Raw genomic sequence first — 8,621 nt, 5'->3', positions numbered from 1 at the left:
AGTTTCTTTGTAGGTACACAGAGATTTCTAAGTTCTTGGGAATTTATTTAGATAAGAAGTCTAATGCATCTTTGATTGGTAGCAGGGAGCAGGGCACATGGGGGAAAGGCATTAGTTGTTACACATTTGCTGTCGGTGTTTGCAGTCAACGGGATTTGCTATTTTAAGGTTTTCAAAAACCAGCTTGAACAGTAGGAAAGTCATAGGTGTCCAACAACAATCTGTGACCAGTTGTGTATGAATAAGATTTGGACAAATGTATGCTAAAGACAGGGAAGGGAGGGGAGAGTCCAGTATTCTAAATTTAAGTGCTTGTGAGGCAAGGCACTGTAAAGAACCTTGTGGGAGAGAGTATTAGTGAGAATTTAAAATATTACAGCCAGCATTTATTGAGGCATACTATAGGCCAGGAATTGAGCTAGGCACTTCATATATTATATGAACTGTTCTGAGTTTATATATGTGTGTGCTTAAGCACACATACTGTTTTCTTACTCCACGTATCAAATATTAATAAATAGCCTTGAAGTAAGAGCACAAATTAGCAAATGATAAAATGTAATTTTCTTATATATATATATATATATATATATATATATATATATACTTAGTGACTTCATGGAGGTGTAATATGCTAGCCTACTCTAAATTATTGAGTTCCATCTCACATCATAATAGTGTAACCAATCAAAATTGTTTATTATTCTAAGTATATCTATCTACTGCTTTCTAAAAATAAATGGTTAAAAAGAAGGAGAGGCTAATTATATAATAATGAATATATATTAACCATAGTTTGGCAACCAGCCTTCATTCTATTTTGTGAATCACATGCACGTTGTTACTGTCTCTTGTTAAGTAGAGGATTACTGAAATGTAATCCAAAAGCCCAAACATGTTCATGTACTCCAAATCCAGCTTTTGATTTTTGTGGTCCTGTTTTTAGGTTGACATTTTAACTGAATCTGTCACTATTGATGGGGATGGGGAGTTCTCGTGTTTTGGAAAGAAAATTAATTGTAGTAACCATTAAATATACAAAAAGTTATTTCAATAGCTCTAAGGTAATTGAAGTCTTTGAGAAATACAAATAAAGATTTAAAGGGTAGAGTAAAGAAACAGCCTGAAGTGAGCACAAGGTTTTTTCCCCACAGTCAAGGATTTACACAACCTACAGGAGATGCTTCTAGAAAAAGTAATAGCTCTCAATTCATCAGTTGAGTTATTATGTCATTTATGGTAAGTCATTAACATTGTAATTCCTTCTGATAGGTCCCAGTGATATTATTGAAGTATCTGTTTTCTTTCTTCATCCCCTCTTCCTTTTCCCAGGAAGGCCAGTTTTGTAAATCTCTACTTTTCTAACAGCCATGGGCACAGACAGCCCAGCACTTCCTCTCTTTATTCTCCTTAAGAGCTGGGCTTTCCTTCCTCTCTAGAGATCTTACACATACAAAGTAACTGTAACCAGTTGTTTGAGTTTACTCCTTTCTAACAGATAGAGATCTCCACTAAAAACTATTAGAAATAATAAAGTTCAACAAGGTTGCAGGACACAAGATCAATATACAACACTTAATTGTGTTGCTATACACTAGCAATGAATAATCTAAAATGAAATTAAGAATACAATTCCATTTACAATAGCATCAAAAGGAATAAAATACTTAGGAATAAATTTAATGAAGGAAGAGACTTGTATACTGAAAGCTACAAAACATTGTTGAAAGAATTTAAAGACCTAAATAGCACTGGGTGTTCACTCTGGCCCCTCTTGCTCCAGCACTGATCCCCTCTGAGGTGAAGGTGTCGTTTTTGGGAGAGGGGGAGGTCTCATGCTTAGAAGGAACAGAATCAGCTCAGACCTGGCCCTCAGGGCTTCTGCTCCCACACTTTGGGACCTGATCCTGCCCCTGAGAGGGTGGTGATACCCACTGAGCATAGGAGAAGCCCAGCTTACATGTGGCTCTGGTTCTAGCCCCTCTATCTCCAGCCCCTCAAAAAAGGTGATAGCTACCAGCACACCCTAGCGGAAGACTTGACCAGTGCTCATTTCAGATCCAGCTCTCCCACCAAAGCCACTGGGCACACATAGACTGAATAGAGATGTTTCCAAACAAGGACACCCCTTCAAAACTGGGATAGGTAACTGTTTCACCTAATTTCACAGAGACAGAGAAAGTTAAGCAAAATGAGAAGACAGAGGAATTTGTTGCAAACAAAACAACAAGGAAACAAACCGGAAAAAAGAACTAATGAAACAGAGATTAGGCTCCTTGAAGAGAGGACTGCCAAAACTCTTGTGGACATATTTTAAAGCAACCACACCCAGGCTCCACTCCAGATCATTAGAATTCAGAGATCAAGCACAAGGGGAATAAAATAAGATATCAAGGAGATTTGACTAAGTTATTATTTATAAAATACATAAGATGACTCTGAATGGTGGAAAAAAGAAATCAGACAGGCTAGGGACCTTGGGACTCAAGGAATATCAAGGTGGTGAATACCCTAGATTTTATTTTTGCCTCACATACTGCAGAAGTGATGCTAAAGAATTCAGAAACACCAGTGGACACAGACCAATGTGTGTCTTGAAGTCTCAAGAAAAGCCTCTCCTAGACACAGCACCAGGAAAGGGGAAGCCTTGAAATATAGAAAACTTTCAGAAAACAGATTCTCTATCCCATCCAAATATCACAGAAAAAGACTTTGGCTACACCCAACAAGCAAAGGCTGAGTGAGGAGCCTCAACTTCTTATAATGAGGTACCCCAACACCCCTGCCAGGGTAGTGTCAGAGAAGGCCAAGTAGAGAGCCTGGACTTTCATCTCCATTCCCCGCACACCCCCCCACAGTGCAGTGGATACTACACTGGACTGGAGAGTCAGGACTTTTACCATCGCCCAGCAATAATGAGATCTCCTCTACCACAGTGTCATTATAGACCATGTGGGGAGCCAGAACATCTACATCCAGTAGTAATGAGGAACTGTTCCCTCCCATCCAGTATCAAAACAGGCCAAGTGGGGAATCTGGACTTCTACCTCCACCTGGTAGTAATAAGGTAGCAGCAACCCTTCTCAGCTGGAGTGGTATCAGAGAAAGTGAGTTAGAACCAAAGTTTTAAATAAGATATATAATCATAAAACATAATATAAAATATTCCAGTTTTCATTTGAAAACCACTTATTATAACAAGAATGAGGTAAGTCTCAAACTGATTGAAAAATGACAACCAACATATACCAAAAGTTAGATGTCAGAGATGTTAGAATAATCTGACAAAGATTTTAAAGCAGCAATAAAAAACATGTTGCAACAAGCAATTACAAACACACTTGAAACAAATAGCCTCAAGAAAGAAATGGAAAGTTTCAACAATGAAATAGAAGATATAAAAGAAAATAAAGACATAATGGATGGACTCAAAAGGAGAATGTAGGGAAGAGAGGAAAGAATAAGTGAGTCTGAAGATAGAGTAATAGAAGTTACCCAGTCTGAACAACAGAGATAAAACAGACTGGAAAAAAAAACCTCAGAATGCTAGGGGCTTGTGAGACCATCACAAAACACCTAACATTCATGTCATTAGACTTTTGGAGAAGAGGAGAAAAAGAGTAAGATTGAAAAAGTGTTAAATAATGGCTGAAAAGTACCCAGATTTAGCAAGAGACATAACCTATGGATTTAAGATTCTGAGTGAATCCCAAACAGGATAAATCTAAAGTAATTTATGCCAATACCCATCATAGTTAAACTAAAGACAAAGAAAAAACCTTGGAAGCATCCAAAGAAAACTGACACCTTTTCTATAGGGGGAAAATAATCCAAATGACAGCAAATTTCTCATCAGGAACCATGGAGCGCAGGAGGAAGTAACACAGTATTTTTCAAGTGCTGACAAAAAAGGAACTGTCAATCCAGAATCCTATACCTAGTGAAAATATCCTTCAGAAGTGAAGGGGAAATGAAGACATTTTCAGATGAAAGAAAACTAAGAGTATTTTTAACCAGCAGACTTATCCTAAAAGAATAACTGAACGAAATCTCTAAACAGGAAGGAAACAATAAAAGATAGAACCTTGGAATATCAGGAAGAAAGAAAGAAGCATGGTGAGCAAAATATGGGTAAATACAGCAGGCCTTCCTTTTCCTCTTGAGTTTTTTTAAATTATGTTTGACAGTTGAAGCAAAAAATTACAACACTGTCTGATGCTATAATTTTTCTTCTACATACATATATAAATGTATAGAGGAAATATTTAAGACAGTTATACTATAAATGGGGAAGGGCAAAGAGAGGTATGGTATCTATACTCTAACTGGTAAAATGATGACACCAGTAAACTGTGATAAGTGATGGATATATAAAATAATACTTAGATCCAACTGATTAAGAATCTATACAAAAAGGTACACTTAAAAAACACTATAGATACATCAAAATGGAATTCTCAAAATGCTCAAATAACCTATAGGAAGGCAGGAAAAAGGAGACAGCTTGGGGGAGAGGTGGTGCTGGGGAACAGAACAAAAAACCAAAATTTAAAATGGCAGACTAAAACCTAAACATATAAATAATTATATTAAATGTAATTGGTCTGAGTACACTAATTAAAAGGCAGAGATTGGCAGAAGTGATTAAAAAGCACATCCCAACTCTATGTTGTCTATAAGCGACTAACTTCAAATATAATGATATATCAAGTAAAAACTAAAAGGGCAGAAAAAAATATAATATGCAAACATTAAACAAAATAAAACAGTAGGGCTTCCCTGGTGGCACGGTGGTTGAGAGTCCTCCTGCTGATGCAGGGGACACGGGTTTGTGCCCCAGTCCGGGAGGATCCTGCATGCCGCGGAGCGGCTGGGCCCGTGAGCCATGGCCGCTGAACCTGTGCGTCCAGAGCCTGTGCTCTGCAACGGGAGAGGCCACAACAGTGAGAGGCCCGTGTACAGCAAAAAAAAACACAAAAAAACAGTAAAGGGTATCAGGTAAAATTGACTTCAGAGCAAAGTAAATTACTATAGATGTGCAAGATGTTACCTTTAGGCGAACCTGAGCAATTGGTACATGGGATGTCTCTGTATTATTTCTATAACTGCACATGACTCTATAGTCATTTGGATATAAGTTCAATTTTTAAAAATTTCATTAGGCTCATTTTTCATCTTACTGCAGGCAACAGTTTTGCCAGTTGTTTGCTATCACATAACATAGGTCACCATTTTTCAAGGCTTCAATATAATTTCCTAATTGACTTAGTATCCTGGATTCCCCACACTGCCACCAGGCTCAGATATCAATCTAGGCCTTTTTTTTTGCAAGGGAAAGGGAATGTCATTATTCCTGAATTGTGAAGAAAGACTTCTTACTTACCAGAGAATGAAAACAAAAGAAAACAAAGAGAATCAAATCCTAGTTTTAGTCCCTGAGGCCCAGGGCTGCCTTTGTTTCTGGGAGTTACCTCACTAACCTTTTTTTTTTTTTTTTTTTTAAAGAACAACTTTTTCATATTTTATTAAAGTGCATGAATTTTATATGTACTGCTTAGCAAATTTTTAAATTTATAACTTATTTTTAGAGAAGTTTTACATTTACAAAAAAACTGAGGGGAAGAGAGTGCAGAGAGTTCCCATATTCCCCCTCCCCCCAACCCTAGTTTCCCTATTATTAACATCTTCCATTACTGTGGTACATTTGTTACAATTGACGAGCCAATAATGTTGATTACTTACATCTATAGTTTATATTAGGGCTCAGTTTTTGTCTTTTATATTTTATGGATTTTTATCAAATATATAATGCCATGTATCCATCATTAAGATACCAAACTGAATAGTTTCACTACTCTAAATATCTCCTGTGCTCCAGCTATTTTATCCCTCCTTTCCTCCCTCCCCTAGAATCCTTGGAAATCTCCAATCTTTTTATTGTCTCCACAGTTTTGCCCTTTCAAGAATGTCATGTAGTTGAAATCATGTAGCATGTAGGCTTTTCAGATTGACTTCTTTCACTTAGCAATAAGCATTTAAGCTTCCTCCATGTCTTTTTGTGGCATAATAGCTCATTTCTTTTTATTGCTGAATAATCCATTGTGTTGTTATACCACAGTTTCTTTATCCATTCACCTACTGAAGGACATCTTGGTTGCTTCCAAGTTTTGGCAATTATGAATAAAGCTACTATAAATACTTGTGTGGAGGTTTTTTATGGACATAAGTTTTCAAGTCATTTGGGTAAACACCAAGGAGTGTAGGGTTGATGGATCATATGTTAAGAGTATGTTTAGTTTTTCACGAAACTGCCAACTGTCTTCCAAAGTGGCTGTACCATTTTTGCATTCCCACTAGCAGTGAGTAAGAATTCCTTTTGCTCTACATTCTCACCAGCATTTGCTATTGTCAGTGTTTCGGCTTTCAGCCATTCTAATAGATGTGTAGTGGTATCTCATTGTTTCATTTTGTAATTCTCTGATGACATATAATGTTGAGTGTCTCTCCATATGCCTACTTTCCATCTGTATATCTTTTTTGGTGAGGTGTCTGCTTAGATATTTGGCCCATTTTTATTTAGTTAGTTTATTTTTGGGGGCTTTGTTGGGTCTTAGTTGTGGCATGCAGATCTTTCGTTATGGTGCGTGGGCTTCTCTCTAGTTGAGGGGCACGAGCTCAGTAGTTGTGGCACATGGGCTTAGTTGCCCCACGGCGTGTGGGATCTCAGGTCCCCCACTAAGGATTGAACCTGCATCCCCTGCATTGTAAGGCGGATTATTTACCACTGGACCACCAGGGAAGTCCCTGGCCCATTTAAAAAAATTTTTTTTTTCTTATTGCTGAGTTTTAAGAGTTCTATATACATTTTGGATACAAGTCCTTTACCAAATATGTATCTTGCAAAGATTTTTCTCCCAGCCTACAGATTGTCTTTCATTCTCTTAACAGTGTCTTTCACAAAGCAGAAGTTTTAAATTTTAATGAAGTCCAACTTATCAATTTTTTTCTTTCATGGATTGTGCTTTGGGTATTGTATCTAAAAAGTCATCGCCAAACCCAAGGTCACCTAGCCTTTCTCGTATGCTATCTTCTAGGAATTTTATTGTTTTGCATTTTACATTTATGACTATGATACATTTTGAGTTAATTTTTGTGTACGGTGTAAGATCTGTGTGTAAATTTATTTTTTTGCTTATGATGTACAGTTGTTCCAGCACCATTTATTGAAAAGACTATCTTTGCTCCATTGTATTGCCTTTGATCCTTTGTCAAAGATTATTTGACTATATTTGTGTGGTTCTGTTTCTGGGCTCTTTATTCTGTTCCACTGAGCTTGTCAATAGCCCTTTAATAATTTCCCTTATTTGCTCATGTTGATTTGAGTTAATTTTTATCAGTTGCTGCTGAAATATCACTGTTTAATTCAAGCACTTGGTACATGCCAAGCACTGTGCTAATCTCTTTACATAAATTTAACCACAGCAGTCTTTTGAAATAAATGAAGAAACTTGGGATTTGTGAGTTTAAGTAACATGTTGAAAATCATACCACTTATAAGTGATCCAGGTCTGTCTGCCTGTCTATACTGTATTACCTGTCAAAGATAACCTTGTTACTCCTTACTGGGACTATTACAGTTGCTCTAATAGTCTCTCTTCTGCTGTTTACTGCCTTTAATTATAGTGTAGTTGCTTTCTAAATTAAATACTGAGTACTTAGCCAGCACTGAAATCCTAAACTACTCCTCCAGCTTTGTTTCCTGTACTCTTACTTGCTCAGTGGGACTACTCTATGATTTTGTATTACACCCTCGCTTTACTATATAACTATATCAACAAACCTATTCCTATACTTGCTGCATCTCCAAGTATTAAAATTCCTTCTGTCAAAGTTCATCTCAAATGCCTCTTCTCCCTTGACCCTTCCCCATTTTGTACCCCAACTTAACCCTAAAACTGGAATTGAGAGCTTTCTCCTTAAAATAACCAAAGCATTTCATTTAAACCTCACTTGTGACACATCTTATGCCTTGTGTTTTAGTTATGTGAATTTAACTACTAGACTGTCACCTCCTCAACAGCTTGTATACTATGTAGAACCTGGCATTCATTAAAAAAAATTTACTGACTGTATAATAGCTACCAAAAACTGCACTAAATGCTGGAGTGGCAAAGATCAAAGACATAGCCACTGCCTTAAAAAAAAGTTATAGAATAGTAGAAGCCAGACCAGAATGCAGTTACTTTTCTGTAATTTAAGTCTTAATACGAAAGTAAACCTCTGATACTGTGGGACAGAGTACAGAGTGTGGAGTACTTAATACAGTTTGAGTTTGGGAAGGAGAGAATACTTATCAGAGGACAACAGATAAGAGTTAGGCTCCTGAATTAACAACATATGCAATAGCAGAAAGACCTGAGAGATCAGAACACATTTGGAGTGCAAGTAGTTCAGATTAGCTATACCATAGTGTTAAAGAATGGCAAAGGATGAAGCCAAAGAAGCTGAGAAGGACTATGTCTTAAAGAAATTTCTGAGTCTTGCAAAAGAGTTAGCATTCTTCTCCTGAGGACATGAAAGTCATTATAAGGTTTCAAGCAAGGTGATGTCATGATCTCACT

Source organism: Lipotes vexillifer, unplaced genomic scaffold (genome assembly GCF_000442215.2).
Source record: "Lipotes vexillifer unplaced genomic scaffold, Lipotes_vexillifer_v1.1 scaffold648, whole genome shotgun sequence".
In the NCBI taxonomy this organism is placed as follows: Eukaryota; Metazoa; Chordata; class Mammalia; order Artiodactyla; family Lipotidae; genus Lipotes; species Lipotes vexillifer.
This window is presented reverse-complemented; position numbering follows the sequence as displayed.